A 17,433-nucleotide genomic window follows, 5' to 3' on the forward strand; every position below is an offset into this window, starting at 1 on the left:
GATGCCTTGCATAAAATTCAGTTCCACCTTGTCTGCCCTCTTCCAAGGCCGGATAGGATGCCAGACATTTCATACCTGGTGTTTTCTCCAATCAGACCCAGCCCCAGCTGCCGGGATCTGCGGTTCAACCCCAACAGGCATTTTCAGTATGACCAGGGAGGGATGTGACTGGAGAAGAAGAGAGGTGTGGACCCCTCCCCCTCCCCCCAAACCCAGCCCCACAGAGAAATGGGTTACATTGGGCGGAGCCAGGGTATTCCATCTGTCTGTCGCCCCACGTAGCTGGCACCGGTATGTGTCATTATGGAAGTCAGATCTGGTGTCCACCGGGACCATGGTGGTCCCAGTGGGCTGGGTGTGGTCAGGCAGAGAAATCCCTACCCCGGGCCTGGGCATCTCCCCAGCGGGGTAGCCTAGAGTCTTTGCTCTGCGGGTCGGAGTCCACTCGTCCCTGCAACGGTGTATGGGTGAGCCAGTAAACTGCAACACAGTGGACCTTGTGACATGTCATCTCGTTCTCGAATTGGTAATTGTTCCAGGGCGATGGATGCATCCTTTCCCTTTCCTAGGGATGTTCTCGAATAGGAATGCCTCTGCGCTGCTGATGGGAGGTGGTTGTTGGCCAAACTGCCAGTCAGAGGACCTGGGTTCTATATCTGCCTCTACAACTTGCCAACTGTAGGACTTCAGGCAAGTGGTTTTTGCTTCTTTGGGCCTCACTTCCCTCACCTGTAAAATGGAGGGTTGAATTAGCTCTCCTCCCTCCCAACTAGACTGAGACCCATGTGGGATGGGGACTGTAGGTAATCTGAATAAATCTTCTCTACTCCTGCATTCGGGGCAGCATGAGACGTGTAGGAAAGTGCCAAACAAATACCACAAGTATTATTTTCAATATATTTGAAGAGCATTGATTTGGAGTAAATCATTAAATTTTTAAACAACACTGTAAGGACATGGAGGAGCATTGCAGCTTAGTTGACGTAGGACTTTGGTTAACCCAGATCTCTTATTCCATAGCCCATGTGTATAATGACAAAGACGGAATGGAGCAGCTGGCTTGGATGACTACAGTTGTCTTGGTCCTGGGACTCATCAGCGGGACCAACCTCAGTCTGGGCCAAAGATCAAATGTGACTAGGCGGGACCTAAGGCAGGAAAGCAGGTGGAGTCAGTGGGGGTCGTCCTGGATTGAAGATCGGAGGTCTCATGAATGGTGGGGCCATGAGTCACGCCGTGCCTCGGGCAGGAAGCAGGAACGCCTGGAACTGGGCGTCAGGGCAAGAGGATCTCTCGCATGTGGTGATGAGGGGTCCGGAAGTGTCCTGTGATGGCAGCGGCTTGAGGTGATGCCATAGCGGGGGGTTCTGAGGTTGGTGTGGGGGCCACATGGAGGTCTCTCATCATCACGGGTGTGCAGAAGTTGTGGTGGTCCTGGGCTACTGGAGCGGGTCTATGCAGAATTGGCCCTGGAGCCCGTGGTCGAGTGGGAGGCCGGATCGGGGGCTGAGAGGTGTTGCCCATGGGCTGGGGGTCCAGCACCCTGGAGTCTCCATAGGGCCAGCTGCTCCAGTGTGAGCCCCATAAGGATAATAATAATAATAATGTTGGTATTTGTTAAGCGCTTACTATGTGCCGAGCACTGTTCTAAGCGCTGGGGTAGACATAGGGGAATCAGGTTGTCCCACGTGGGGCTCACAGTCTTAATCCCCATTTTACAGATGAGGGAACTGAGGCACAGAGAAGTTAAGTGACTTGCCCACAGTCACACAGCCGACAAGTGCCAGAGCTGGGATTCGAACTCATGAGCCCTGACTCCAAAGCCCGTGCTCTTTCCACTGAGCCACGCTGCTTCACTATAGCATTCTAAGGATGCTATAGAAGAGTTGGGCAAAGGAATGGGCAGCCAGCAACAGAACACAGGGACAAGGATGTAGTACAGTGTCCCCACACATGGCAAAGTCCGCCCTGGCCCACTGGAACAAACCCAGAGGAAAAGAGAGAAGGAAGATGGCAGCCACTGCTCTGCACTAAAGGGTTGATGCCAGGATTAAGAAGGGGGTGAGGAGAATGGGGATGTCAGCGAGCGTGACAAGAAGGGTGAGGATGATGGCACCTGCTGCACCGCATCACGTGGCCGATGCCAGGGAGAGGTATGGGGCGAGGAAGAAGGCTGCAGGCACCGTAGACAGTAGAGACAATGCCGGAAGATGGTCCTTAATGCCCTCTACCACTGGGATGATATGAGGGAGAGGAGGGCTGAGGAAGGCGGCCTTGGCAGCCCAGATCCGACAGGTGTAGGGTCCTGTGGCTCCCGGGAGACAGGGGCAGGAGGGTGGGGAACAGATCCTGGGTCATCTTCAATGTGGGAGCGGTACGGTGCTCACCTCTCTGCCCCGCGGCCCGAACCCGAGGAAAATGAGCCTAGCATGTGTGTGGCTTGAGGTGGGTTTCTGGGGGTGATCACTGCGAATGCAGGCTGATGTCAGATGTGGCAGAAATGGCAGCAGAGGGGCTGGCTGGGGGTGATGGCCAGGAGGTCTGGCTCTAGTCACATCTCGAAGCAAGGTCAGGCATGGCAGGCTGAGGTCGGATCATGAGGCGATGGCCAGGATGGGAGGCCGAGGCTGGGTCTTGGGGCGAGGGCAGGGAGAGCAGGATGAGGTCGGATCCTTGAGGTGGTCCCTGGAAAGGCCTGTTCGGGGAAGGTGGTGGGATGGGCCTTCCAGGGAGTCGAGAAAACGGGACATGGGGTGTGGACGGGGCATCGGCAGGGACCCAGGTGCTCCCATGAGAGTTCTGGATTGTATTGACTTTCTGCCCTTGAAGTGAATCCTGGTCTCCCCACAGAGGCAATTTCCAAAATATCATCGGGAACTGTTCACCCATACGGATACCACTCTCTTCTGCCTCTGCCCACCATTCTCTTCCCCTTTGCCAAACCTTCCCTGACCACAGAAACAGGGTCCCCATTCCACAGAGAATCAGTAGCACTTCTGGGAACAAAGCCCCCGTCCCTCCACCTTCCTCCAGCCCCAAGGGAGGACATCTGTCAGGAGGGGATGAGACGTGATTGTGGGAAGAAGGTGAAGCGGGCGAGATGAGCCAGAACCGGTAGGGGGTCATCGAGGAGGCCATCACAGTCTCCTGTTGAGTTGCACGGAAGCTGAATGATGGCGACATTTTTGGGGGTCTGGCTGGGTTGACTCCAGTACCCTTGGGCTGGGCTGACCTCTATCGGGACTTAATGTCCAATGTGGTGATGTGGGACTTTGCGTGGGAAGGCAGACGGCATCCCTGGGATTCGTCCCGGATCGGGGATCTGTCAGGCGGTGGGGCCACAGGGCAGAGTAGGAAGAACTCGTGGTAGGAGGCAGGCAAATTTGGTGCCGGGAGTCAGGGCCAGAGGACCGCTAGGGTCCCTTCCGGGAGGCAATGGGGAGCCAGAGGTATGGTGCAGTGAGCAAGGCTTGAGAAGCCCTATGTGGGGCTCGGGGCCCAGATCGCGGGCGGCATCCTTACCCCTTGGCATTGGGCATCTGTGAAAGGGGAGGTGGTCCTGGTCCCCTGGAGCCGATCTGACCAGCCAGTTGGGCCTAGGACCCGTGGATCTTGGCGGGGGTGGTCACTGCGAAGAGGCTGAGGGTCAGGGTGCACTGGGATGAATCTCTGTAGAGGCAGCAGCTCCGTGTGAGAGGCCTCTTGGGGAGTGCTGCAGATAGGCGAGCAGGGGGAAATAGTGGAGCGGGGGGATGATGATACAGCCACCCTCGATGACAGGGGTGTCAGTGGGGAGAAGAAGAGGGATGAGGAGATGCACATGGCAGCTCGTGGTTGTAGGGATGTCGCCGGGGAGAAGAAAGGGGAGAGGAAGATGGCCTAAGCAGGCAAGGACCACCCTGTGGCAACAGCGACTATCTATACATGAGGCACCGTGGCCCTGAGGTGACAAGCGAATCCTAGGCTCCAGGGTGTCCGCGGCCCCGGGTTCCCCTCGAGGAAGGCGAGCGCATCAACAGTGCTGCCAGGGGTCGGTTGCCGGGAGGAAAGGCCAGGAGGACTGCCTGGTCGGATTCTGGGGGAACCAGGACACGATACCTAGCTGTTTCCCGAATGCAGGACACTCACTCCCGGTCCCAGGGCTGCACCTTGTTCTTTCGCTGGAAGGGATTTTTCATCCACTTCCAGATTCTCAATATGCAGCATGTCCTCTTTTGTCTCATTGGTCTTCCACCTGCTCTGTCTTGGGGCCATATTAAATTTCGCCTGAGGATGAGAGCGCCCAACCCGCAGTACATGGATGTGGGCATGGGGACTGTAAGGGGGGGCATGCTGGGTGGCTCCATCTCCAATTCCTCATCGTCGTCGTCCTCGTCATCCTCCTCCTCCTCCTTCTTCCTCTTCTCCTCCGTTTCCTCTTCCTCCTTACACTCCTGCTTCTTCTGCCCCTCCTCCTTCCTCTCCATCTTTTCTTTCCTCTCCACCGCCTCCTCCCTTTCCACCTCCTCCTCCTTCTCTTCCTCCTTCTGCTCTTCCTCCTCCTCCTCCTCCTCCACTTTCTTCTCTTCCTCCTTCTGCTCTTCCCCCTCCTCCTCTGGTTTCCGTTCCTCCTCCTCCATATTCTTCTCTTCCTCCTCTTTCTGATCTTCCCCTTCCTTCTCCTCCTCCTTTTCTTCCTCCTTCTGCTCTTCCTCTTCCTTCTCCTCCTCCTTCTGCTCTTCCTCCTTCTCATTCTTCTCTTCCTCTTTTTGCTCTTCCTCCTTCTCCTCCAGTCTCTTCTCTTCATCCTTCAGCTCCTCCTCCTCTTTCTTCTCTTCCTCCTTCTCCCCGTCCTCCTTGTTCTCCTCCTCCTTCCTCTTCCCCTCATTTTCCACTTCCTCCTCAAACTCCTCCTTCTCCTCCTCCTCCTCCTGCTTCTCCTTCTCCTCCTCCCTCTCCACCTCCTCCAAATTCTCCTCCTCTCTCTCCTCTTCCTCCTTCGCCTCTTCCTCCTCCTCTTTTCTCTCTTCCTCCCTCTGCTCTCCCTCCTTTCCCACTTCTTTCTTCTCTTCCTCCTTCTTCTCTCTTTCCTTCTGCTCCTCCTTCCCCTTCTTCTCCTCCTTCTCCAGCTTGTCCTCTTCCTTGTCCAGATCCTCCAATTTCTCTTCCTCCTCCACCTTTTCTTCTTTCTCCTCCACCTCATTCCTTTTCCATTCCACTCCCTGCTCCACCATCTCTTTCTCCTCCTCTGCCTCCACCTCCTCCACCTTCTCCTCTTTTGTCTTCTCCTCCTCCTCCACTGGTACAATTCGACATATTCCAAAGTTTTGATTTACATTCCTCATGGCCGCCAGACGTTGGAAACTGTGGAGGCTGAAAGAATGGAGAATTAGGTTCCAGATCTCCTGGTTCGCCTCCTCCCCATTCCGCTGCCCCTGGCTCCAGGCTGACCTGAGCAGAGTCTCTGACAAGCCTAAGGACCATCGGACAGCACCTCTGCCTGTCCCCCACTACATCCTTCACCCTGAGCCCCCTTGAGAGAGGTCTTTCTCTGTGGGACATTTCACTGCAGGTGCTCGTCCCCAACGTTGCTGCCATGTCCCGGTGGATAGCTGGCCATGGTGGTACAGGCTTGTGGAGGTGTCATGTTAAATGGACTCCATCCACCCTCCTCCTCCTCTCGGAAGGGTAAATCATCGAGGCAACGCTCAGAGTGTCGGGGGGATCGGTGATGAGGTCAGTCACGGCTGGGGTGGGGCAGCGTTGGGGGTGGGGTAAGGATGGGATGAGGTCTGTGAAGGCGAGTCAGGTAGAGTGCAGTTCACAGAGGGGGCTCTGAGTGGGGACACACTTCATGACCCTCCGGTACCCCAGTGCAGTGGGTTTGTTTCCTCTGGACCGGTGAAGCAGATGATCCAGGGCTGACTGGGACCCGTCTGGGACCCGGAGGGCCTTGAGCCCAGACCTCCTGGCGATTCTCCCTGCCGGGTCCACTCTCCACCGGCCCTATCCCATTCAACCCACTCCCCCTCTGGCCCAGTTCCCTTGTGGTCCATTCTTCCCGTCACCTGATTTTTCCTGCAGACTGACTGTCCCCTCAGAGTCCTCCCAGCTGAGGCCACCAGGGCGTGGACCGGGGCACAAAACTGAGCTCCTCATCTTCCCTCCCAAGCCTTGTCCTCTTCCTGACTTCCCTATAGCCGTGGATGGTACGAACATCCTTCCCGTCTCTCAAGCCCGCAACCTCGGTGTCATCTTTGACTCGGCTCTCTCTTTCACCCCCCACATCCAATCCGTTCCCAAAACCTGCCGGTCTCACCTTTATAATATCGCCAAGATCCACCCTTTCCTCTCCACCCAAATGGCTACCTTACTGCTACAGGCTATAGTAATACCCCGGCTAGATTACTGTGTCAGCCTTCTCTCTGATCTCCCTTCCTCCTCTCTCTCTCCGCTCCAGTCTATTCTTCACTCCGCTGCCCGCCGGGCTCATCTTCCTGCAGAAACGCTCTGAGCATGTCACTCCCCTTCTTAAAAACCTCCAGTGGTTCCCTATCAAACTCCGCCCAAAACAAAAACTTCTTACCCTAGGCTTCGAGGTTCTCCATCCCCTTACCCCCTCCTACCTCTCCTCCCTTCTCTCTTTCTACTGCCCACCCCGCACACTCCTCTCCACTGCCACCCACCTCCTCACCGTCCCCCGTTCTCGCATATCCCGCCATCTTCCCCGGGCCATGTCCTCCCGTGGTCCTGGAATGCCCTCCCTCCTCACCTCCGCCAAACTAATTCTCTTCCCCTCTTCAAAACCCTACTTAAAGCTCACCTCCTCCAAGAGGCCTTCCCAGACTGAGCTCCCCTTTTCCCTCTGCTCCCTCTACCCGCGCCTTCACCTCTCCGCAGCTAAACCCTCTTCTCCGCCCCCTCCCTCCGCTCCTCCCCCTTTCCCGTCCCATCCCCTCAGCACTGTACCCGTCCGCTCAACTGTATATATCTTCATTACCCTATTTACTTTGTTAATGAGATGTACATCTCCCTGATTCTATTTATTTGCTATTGTTTTAATGAGATGTTCTTCCCCTTGATTCTATTTATTGCCATTGTTCTTGTCTGTCCGTCACCCCCATCCAAGGGCAGGGACTGTCTCTATCTGTTACCAATTTGTACATTCCAAGCGCTTAGTACAGTGCTCTGCACATAGTAAGCGCTCAATACATACAATTGAATGAATGAACAAAACAATGCTCTGCAGTCAGTATTTGCTCAATCTATTTCATGGTGTTTGATTGACAGTTACTATGTGCCAGCCCCTGCACTGAGCACTGGGATTGGATGCAAACTCATCCGATCGGAGGCAGTCCATGTCTTACATGGGACTCATAGCCTTCATCCCCATTTTACAGATAAGCTTACTAAGGCCCAGAGAAGTTAATTGACTTTCCCAAAGACAAAGGGCAGATAAGCAGCAGAAATTGGAGTGGAACTGGATTCTCTGCCTCCCAGGCCCATGCTCTATCCCCAAAATTACACGGCTTTTATTTATTTTAACTGATGACTGTTTACTTGTATCGATGTCTGCCTTCCCGCGCTCTAGACTGTGAGCTCGTTGTGAGCAGTGATCTACTCTCTTTATTGCTGTATTGAACTTTCCTAAGCACTTAGTACGGTGCTCTGCAAATAGTAAGCACTCGATCACTATGATTGAATGAATGAAAATAAGGGAAGAAAGTGAAGCCATCCCCCTTGACGCTCTCTTTCCCCCTCATCTCCCCGCCACGTCCTTTCCTCCCTCCCTCTCTCCATTCCAGGCCTTCCTTCTCTTTCCCCTCATACTTACAGTGCTCTGCGCAGACCCTCCCAGAATCCCCTCTGGGTGGGAGGCTGCCTGCTCCCCTCTGCCATGGTGGCTCTGAAAAGAAAATCACTGGGCGGGAAAACCTACAGTCAATGGGGATGGCAGTGACCCCTCAGTCTCCTCTGCTTTTTCTCTCCCCCGGCCCCAACCCCCACCCACCGCATTAGGGGGCTACCTGTGTTGTGTTTTATCATTTCATCACTCCCGACGTGTCTGCCCCAGGCTTTGGCCCACTGAGCGGAGATCCGGAGGGGAGACCTGATTCCCAGCTAGGGGAGCTTTCCCAGAACTCACTACATTGGTCTGTCCACAGGTGGTGCTCAGTCTATGCCCCTCCCATCTTACCACTCCTGCAGTGTGATCACTGGCCTTGGAAAACACACCGCAGCATTTCAGGGAGTGAGACTGTTCCTCTCCCTCCCTTTGCTGGGCGGGTCTGGCCTCTAGGACCATTAACTGAGCTTGTGTCTTCAATTTAGAGCCTCCCCGTAACCCATTTCTCCCTGGGGGATTCCCCTGTCCAAATGCCCACGGAGACTCCCCTCACCCAGGGGGCGGCAGCAGGTCACAGATGCTCTGCCTGCAGTCAGGACGTCTCACACAGGTTTGGCTAATTCAAGCGTTTGGGGTCTGGAGAACAACCTCTTGCTTGGTTGGTCCTCGGGATCAGACAGGGACCCGGGTGAGGAAGGGGCCAATGGGGTTATCGCAGTTGCCATGGAGATGACTGTTGCGTAAGGAGATTGGTAAAGTGGGGGTGGGTCCCGGGGGACCTATTCTGAAGGGGCGGAGCTTGTCTTGATTGGGTGGCCTCACGCTAGCGTGGCCTGGGAAGGGGCCATGGACATCACCCAGCCACTGTTGAATTCCCTCCCGGTCCCTCTGTCCTTTCTCTTTTTTCTGATAGTACTTTTAAGCTATTTCTATGTGTCAGGCGATGTTCTTACCCCTGGGGTAGATATAAGCTGATCGGGTCGGACCCGTTTAAACCTTATTTTACCGATAAGGTAACTGAGGCCCAGTGAAGTGACTTGCCCAAGGTCACACAGCACACAAGTGGCAGGGCCGGGATTAGAGGCCAGGTCATTCGGGCTCCTAGGCCTGTGCTCTATCCACTAGGTCATGCTACCCTTCATTCATTCATTCAATCATATTTAGTGAGTGCTTACTGTGTTCAGAGCACTATACTAAGCGTGCTTCTCTCCCCAACTTCCCGTCCACATCCACTACTCAGAATACAGAAAAGATCAAAGGACCAAAGAATCGTTATAATATCTGGGGGATTTGGTAAACTCTTACAGTGTGCCCAACGCTGCACTAAAAGTCCCAGGGTAGGTAATAATGATAGTGCTGGTGGTATTGGTTAAGCGCTTACTATGTGCAAAGTATAATGATGGTAATTGTGGCATTTGTTAAATGCTTACTATGTGCTGGGCACTGCTCTCACAACAGGGGTAGATACAGGCAAATCGGGTTGGACACAGATCCTGTCCAACATGGGGCTCACAATCTTAATCCCCATTTACAGCTGAAGTAACTGAGGCACAAAGAATTCAATCGACTTGCCTGAGATCACAGAGCAGACGGGTGACAGAGTAGGGATTAGAACCCACGAACCTCTGATTCCCAGACCCGAGCTTTATCCACTACACCACGCAGAAAGCAATCAATCCATCAATGGTATACGTTAAGCGCTCATCTGGACCGCAGGAGCCAAACGCCTGAAGGAATGATCGGGGTTTCCCTTTCTATAGCCTTTGCTTGATTTCCAAAGCCTTTTGCAGCTTTGGCATCCATTTGACCTGGAGGTGAAACATGAATGTGCCCAGATTTGGCCTTTGCTGATGGGATATCCATCACTTCATTATTTTCATTTCTATCTCCCCTTCTTAACTGTAAGCACAGTGTGAGCAGGGAATGTGTTAGCCAACTCTCTTGTAGGGTACTCACCCAATTGCTTAATTCAGTACTCTGCAGGCAAGAGGCACTTAACAAACAGCATTGATTGATCCATTGATTAATATTGATGGGTGGGTCCAATATCCTTTTCTTATCTTTGACTCCACTCTCACGCGTTCCCTCGGAATAACCTGCTTCTCATTCAGATGGCATTTGACTCCTTCTGGGAATCCCAAGATCTTCCTAACCTCAATGCCACTGGATCTAGGCCTTGATGGGATTCAGTCTGGCTTGGGAGTCAGAAGGACCTGTGTTGCGATCTTCGTTCCACCACTTGATCGTTGTGTGACCTTGGGCAAGTCACTTCACTCCCCTGTGCCTCAATACCCTCAACTCCAAATGAGGATTCAGTATCTGTTGGGCCTCCTTCTTAGACTGTGAGACCCATGTGGGACCTGTTTATCTTGTATCTACCATAGCACTTAGTACTGTACTGCAGAGCATGTAGTACAGTCTTTGGAATATAGAAGGAACTTAACAAATACAATTTTTATTATTATCATCAGTATTATCAATAATTTTTGACTTCGTTCCATGTGAACAGGCCCTTGCGCGAATCCTCTCCGATTGCATTTATTGGTCTTGCCATTGTAATGTGATGGCAAATCCAGGGGAGTTGGCAGTCATGATCCCTACTCTCAGCCAACTTGCAGTCTACTATCTAGACTGCACTTAGTACAGTGCTCTGCACACAGTAAGTGCTCAATAAATATGATTGAACGAATATTTAGAGGGTACAGGTCTGATTTATTCACTCCACCCTCAACCTCACAGCAGTTATGCAGCATGGCGTAGTTTATAGAGCTTTGCCCTGGGAATCATAAGGTATTGGGTTCCAGAAGCAGCGTGGCTCAGTGGAAAGAGCACGGGCTTCAGAGTCAGAGGTCATGGGTTCGAATCCCAGCTCAGCCACTAATCAGCTGTGTGACTTTGGGCAAGTCACTTAACTTCTCGGTGCCTCAGTTCCCTCATCTGTAAAATGGGGATGAAGACTGTGAGCCCCACGTGGGACAAACTGATTCCCCTGTGTCTACCCCAGCGCTTAGAACAGTGCTCGGCACATAGTAAGTGCTTAACAAATACCAACATTATTATTATTATTATTAGACCTGGCCCCTCCACTTGCCTGCTGTGTAACCTTGGGCCAGTCACAATTTATCTGTGCCTCTTTACCTCATCTGTGAAATGGGGATTGAGACTGTGAACCCCACATGGGACGAAAGACTGCTTGTCTTCAGTCCAGCGCTTAGCCCAGTGCTTGGGATGTAGTAAGTGCTTAAGAAATACCACCATTATTATCATTCTTAAGACAAACAAATGGATTTTGGAGCAAATTAAATCAAAGTGGTCTTCGGAAGGCCAAATGACTCGACTTAGATTTAGCTTACTTTGGACACATAGTCAGGAGGACTGATTCTCTGGAGAAGACACTAACGCTCGGTAAAGTCCAGGGAAACAATGGAAGAGACAGGCCTGCAGCTAGATGGATAGAGACCATAATAACGATAACGGAAAAACCGTTAGTAAGGTTTCGGAGTATGACCGAGGACAGGGCGCTCTGGAAAAAATATATCCATGGAATCGCTATGAATTGGAAACGACTTGGCGTCACTTGAGAATTATTATTATTATCTGTGATTCATTCATTTCTATTAATATGTTTCCCCCTCTAGACTGGAATCTTGTTGTGGGTAGGGAATGGTCTGTTATATTGCTTCAGTGTACCTTCCCAAGCACTTAGTACAGTGCTATGCACACAGTAAGCATTCCATAAATAGGATTGGCTGACTGACTGACTGAGAGAAGAGGAATCGGGTGGAGAGATGATTGAGCTTATCTCCAGGATTCCGTGATCTTTGCTCTCTCTCTTCTGCGCCTGCCATCTGCTGGACCGCCATCTACTCTGGGCAGAGAGTGAGGCACAGTTGCCTGCAGAGGACAAGTCTATGCCGAACTAGTGGGGAGATAAAATCTTGGGGCTCTACAGGATGGACCACACTGCCTTGTGAAAAAGAACCATTGCCATTGCAATCCATGTCACATAATAATAATAATAATACTTGTGATATTTATTAAGTGCTTCCTATTCATTCATTCAATAGTATTTATTGAGCGCTTACTATGTGCAGAGCACTGTACTAAGCGCTTGGGATGAACAAGTCGGCAACAGATAGAGACAGTCCCTGCTGTTTATCGGGCTTACAGTCTAATCCGGGGAGACGGACAGACAAGAACAATGGCAATAAACAGTGTCAAGGGGAAGACATCTCGTAAAAACAATGGCAACTAAATAGAATCAAGGCGATGTACAATTCATTAACAAAATAAATAGGGTAACGAAAATATATACAGTTGAGCGGACGAGTACAGTGCTGTGGGGATGGGAAGGGAGAGGTGGAGGAGCAGAGAGAAAAGGGGAAAATGAGGCTTTAGCTGCAGAGAGGTAAAGGGGGGATGGCAGAGGGAGTAGAGGGGGAAGAGGAGCTCAGTCTGGGAACGCCTCTTGGAGGAGGTGATTTTTAAGTAAGGTTTTGAAGAGGGAAAGAAAATCAGTTTGGCAGAGGTGAGGAGGGAGGGCGTTCCAGGACCGCGGGAGGACGTGACCCAGGGGTCGACGGCGGGATAGGCGAGACCGAGGGACGGTGAGGAGGTGGGCGGCAGAGGAGCGGAGCGTGCTGGGTGGGCGGTAGAAAGAGAGAAGGGAGGAGAGGTAGGAAGGGGCAAGGTGATGGAGAGCCTTGAAGCCTAGAGTGAGGAGTTTTTGTTTGGAGCGGAGGTCGATAGGCAACCACTGGAGTTGTTTAAGAAGGGGAGTGACATGCCCAGATCGTTTCTGCAGGAAGATGAGCCGGGCAGCGGAGTGAAGAATAGACCGGAGCGGGGCGAGAGAGGAGGAAGGGAGGTCAGAGAGAAGGCTGACACAGTAGTCTAGCCGGGATATAACGAGAGCCCGTAATAGTAAGGTAGCCGTTTGGGTGGAGAGGAAAGGGCGGATCTTGGCGATATTGTAGAGGTGAAACCGGCAGGTCTTGGTAACGGATAGGATGTGTGGGGTGAACGAGAGGGACGAGTCAAGGATGACACCGAGATTGCGGGCCTGCGGGACGGGAAGGATGGTCGTGCCATCCACGGTGATAGAGAAGTCTGGGAGAGGACCGGGTTTGGGAGGGAAGATGAGGAGCTCAGTCTTGCTCATGTTGAGTTTTAGGTGGCGGGCCGACATCCAGGTGGAGACGTCCCGGAGGCAGGAGGAGATGCGAGCCTGAAGGGAGGGGGAGAGGACAGGGGTGGAGATGTAGATCTGCGTGTCATCTTCGTAGAGATGGTAGTCAAAGCCGTGAGAGCGAATGAGTTCACCGAGCGAATGAGTTCCTATGTGCCAGGCCCTGTAATCAATCAATCATTCCATCACTGCTAGTTACTATGTGCCCAGCACTGTGCTATGTGAGGGAGTACAATCCCTGCCCAAAAGAAATTTCTGGTCAATTGTGTGTGGAATACCATACAAAGTGCTAGGGAAGCTCCCGGGGAGTTGGTAGAAATGATCCCTTCCCTCAAGGAACTAACAGCTTGGCTCAATGGAAATAGCATGGGCTTCGGAGTCGGAGGACTTGGGTTCTGGTCCTGTCTCTGCCACTTGTCTGTTGTGTGACCTTGGCCAAGCCACTTAACTTCTCTGTACCTCAGTTACCTCATCGTAAAATGGGAATTAAGACTGTGAGTCTCACGTGGGACAAAATGATTACCCTGTAACTACCCCAGTGGTTAGAACAGTGTTTGGCACATAGTAAGCACATAGCAAATACCATAATGATAATAATAGTTATTAGCACAGTACTGATTTATTCACTCCATCCTCAGCCCTACAATCGTTATGTACATATCTGCAGTTTATGAATTCATATTAACATCCGTTTCCCCTCTACACTTTCAATTCACTGTGGGCAGGGAACATGCCTATCAATCTCTCATATTACACTCTATCAGAGATTTAGTACAATGTTCTGAAAACGGTAAGCCATAAAAATATTATCGATTGATTGATTGCCCACAGTATAAAGGACTCTGGCTTAGTGGAAAGTGCCCGGGCCTGGGAGTCAGAGGTCATGGGATCTAATCCCTGCTCTGCCACTTGCCATCTGTGTGACTATGGGCAAGTCCCTTAACTTCTCTGTGCCTCAATTACCTCATCTGTAAAATGGGGATTAACTGGGAGCCTCACATGGGGCAACCTGATTACCCTGCATCTATGCCTGCACTTAGAACAGTGTTCTGCACATAGTAAGCCTTAACCAATTCCAACATTATCATTACTATTAAAGTCAAAAACAGTCGATCGATCAATGATATTTATTGAAGGCCTACCAGGTGCAGCGCACTGTACTAAGCCATTAGCAGAATACAATATGACAGACTTGGCAGACATATTCACTGCCCAAAATGAGCATAGAGCCTCGATGGGGAGAAAGACATTAATAAGAAACAATAAGTAAATTATGATATATAATTCAAATATGCATGCATAACTTAAATATAGACAAAATCCTTGCCCTTGAGGTGCTTAAAATCTCACAGGGGAGACAGTATTATAAAATAATACACAGGTTGGGGGAAGAGACGTGGCTGAGAGAAGGCAAAAAAGGACCAGTGGACTCTCTTAGAGCCTTCAGAGAAGAGGGCTTCTGCCAATCGGGATACAGGAGCAATAGTGAAACCTGCCAATTAACCTCATATGCCTGAAACATTATTCCTGATGGTTCAGGGTTCCACATTTAGGAGACAGACTGACTGATCAAGGATGCTTTCTGAGTAGCCAGGATATATATGCAGTCACAGACAAATGATCAAAAATGAAGCACCTACAGTTCAATTATTAGGAGATTCGAACAGTTGTTCAAAACGTCAACAATATTTGACCAATCATCAGGTAGAAAAAGTCAAAAAATCCAAGCCCACTTTCCATCGGTGATATTCCGCTCCCCTCTGACGGATTGATCAGGCTGCCCAATTGCTAGAGCTCTCTGATTTCTCTGCCCCTGGCCATTTGGAGCGAGTGCCTGAAAGATCTTGGAAATCTGTGGCTGAAGTCAGATCTAGAGAAGCAGCGTGGCTCAGTGGAAAGAGCATGGGCTTTGGAGTCAGAAGGTCATGAGTTCAAATCCCAGCTCGGCCATTTGTCAGCTGTGTGACTTTGGGCAAGTCACTTAACTTCTCGGTGCCTCAGTTACCTCATCTGTAAAATGGGGATTAAGACTGTGAGCCCCAAGTGGGACAACCTGATTCCCTTGTGTCTACCCCAGCGCTTAGAACAGTGCTCGGCACATAGTAAGCGCTTAACAAATACCAACATTATTATTATTATCTAGTCCAGGCTAATTGGCATCCAACTCTATTGTTTGTGGATATGCCATCAACAGACTGGTAACGCTAGAGATTGACGGTTGCCAAAATATTGACAAGAACTGTAATGATCAGTGGCCACATCCGCCAGTTGGAGAGAGAATTAACTAAGAATGGACAGGTCTGCTTCGCTGAAGGTGTGGATTCTATGAAATGTCTATTGATACACTCTATGACAACTGAATTCAGTTTTTTACATTTAATTATTGACTTTTCATTGGGAAGTTTCTCAGCAAAACCTTTGGGAATGGGGATTCTAGGGAAGCAGCATGGCTTGGTGGAAAGAGCACGTACTTGGGGGTCAGAGGATGTGGGTTCTAATCGCGGCCCTGCCATTTGTCTGCTGTGTGACCTTGGGCATGTCGCTTCACTTTTCTGGACCTCGGTTACCTCATCTGCAAAATGAGGATTATGAGTGCGAGCCCCATGGGGGACAACCTGATTGCCCTATATTTCCCCCATTGCTTAGAACAGTGCTAGACATACTGTAAACGCTAAACAAATACCATAATTATTATTACAAATCTCAAAGATGAGTGGCTTAGGAAATGAAATCAGCAGACATGACCATGTCACATTCCCTCCTGTGTAGTCTTCCCCAGCACTTAAGACAGTGTTCTGTACACAACAAATACTTAATAATTACTATCACGTCTACTGCTACAGAAACATTTTTGAGGATTAGTAGATTTGTCCATCAAACTCATCTCAAAGACTGGAATGGACTTTTATCAAATTGGCCATTTTTGAGGTCTCCGGTGTTCTAGAAGTACTAATGGTATTTATTGAACACCCACTGATCGCAGTGTGCTGTATTAAACACTTGGGCATGTCCAAAAGATCCAAAAGTAGCTTTTACTCTAATGGGGAAAGTAGGTATACAAATATTTAAACAGACTCAGGCTAATTAATTGAAAGTACCATTCATTTTACATGTATATAAAAGTGCTGAGCAGAGATATAAATGTATATGTGCATATATATGCATATATCTGTATGTACACCTATATGTGTGTGTATATGTACATATGTGTGTGTATATATATGTATATTTATTATATATATATATATATATGTGTGTGTGCTTGAAACACCTCCTCTAGACTGTAAGCAAAAACTCATTCCTGGCTTCAAAGCTCTCCCTCACCTTGCCCCCTCCTTCCTCACCTTGCTTCTCTCCTTCTCCATCTCAGCCCACACACTCGGCTCCTCTGCTGCTGCTAACCTTGTCACTGTGCCTTGACCTCACCTATCCCGCCGTTGACCCCTGGCCCATGTCCTACCTCTGACCTGGAACGCCCTCCTTCCTCAAATCCACCAATCACTCTTACCACCTTCAAAGCCCGGCAAGGTGAGGAGAGATGCTTTTGGAAAGACGGATGGGATCAAGAGAGAGGAGGTCTCTGTGGGGCAGTAGCGAAGATTTGCAGGGGGAGGGAGTGTTTCCACTTCCTCCTGAAACTCTTCCTGCTCCTTCTGCTCCTCCTTCTCCTCCTCTTCCCTCTCCACCTCCTCCAAATTCTCCCCCTCTTTCTCCTCTTCCTCTTTTGGGTCTTCCTGCTTCTCTTTCCTCTCTTCGTTCCTCTGCTTTCCCTCCTTTCCCACCTCTTTCTTCTCCTCCTCATTCTTCTCTTCATCCTTCTCCTCCTCCTTCCCCTTCTTCTCCTCCTTCTCCAGCTTGTCCTCTTCCTTGTCCAGATCCTCCAATTTCTCTTCCTCCTCCACCTTTTCTTCCTTCTCCTCCACCTTGTTCCTTCTCCATTTCACTCCCTGCTCCACCCTCTCTCTCTCCTCCTCTGCCTCCTCCTCCACCTTCTCTTCTTTTGCCTCCTCCTCCTCCTCCGCTGGTAAGATTTGTCAAATTCTAAAGAATTGATTTTGATTCCTCATGGCTGCCAGATGATGGAAACTGTGGAGGCCAAAAGAACAGAGAATTAGATTCCAGCTCCTGGGTCATCTCCTCCCCATCCCATGGCCCCTGGATCCAGCCTGACCTGAGCAGTGTCTCTGACCAGTCCAAGGACCATTGGACTGCCCCTCTGCCTGCCCCCCACTATATCTCTGCCCTGAGCCCCGTCGAGGGAGGTCTTTCTCTGTGGGACATTTCACTGCAGGCGCTTGTCCCCAACGTTGCTGCCATGTCCCCATTGATAGCCGACCTTGGCGGCACAGGCTTCTGGAGGTGCCTTGTTAAACGGTCTCCACCCTCCTCTTCCCCTACCTAGTGGTGTCCATCAGGAGTG

General features: G+C 50.7%; 1 long non-coding RNA gene across 1 annotated transcript; it reads right to left on the bottom strand.

Moving 5' to 3' along the window:
• Positions 1–5,225: 5,225 nt before the first annotated feature.
• On the bottom strand, positions 5,226–8,519 carry LOC114814691. The gene is made up of 3 exons (XR_005660467.1): positions 8,379–8,519; positions 7,814–7,885; positions 5,226–5,352 (listed from the first exon to the last, which is right to left on the bottom strand). It is a non-coding gene; the product is annotated as an uncharacterized LOC114814691 (long non-coding RNA).
• Between the last annotated feature and the right edge of the window lie 8,914 nt (positions 8,520–17,433).

Source organism: Ornithorhynchus anatinus, chromosome 1 (assembly GCF_004115215.2).
Source record: "Ornithorhynchus anatinus isolate Pmale09 chromosome 1, mOrnAna1.pri.v4, whole genome shotgun sequence".
NCBI lineage: Eukaryota > Metazoa > Chordata > Mammalia > Monotremata > Ornithorhynchidae > Ornithorhynchus > Ornithorhynchus anatinus.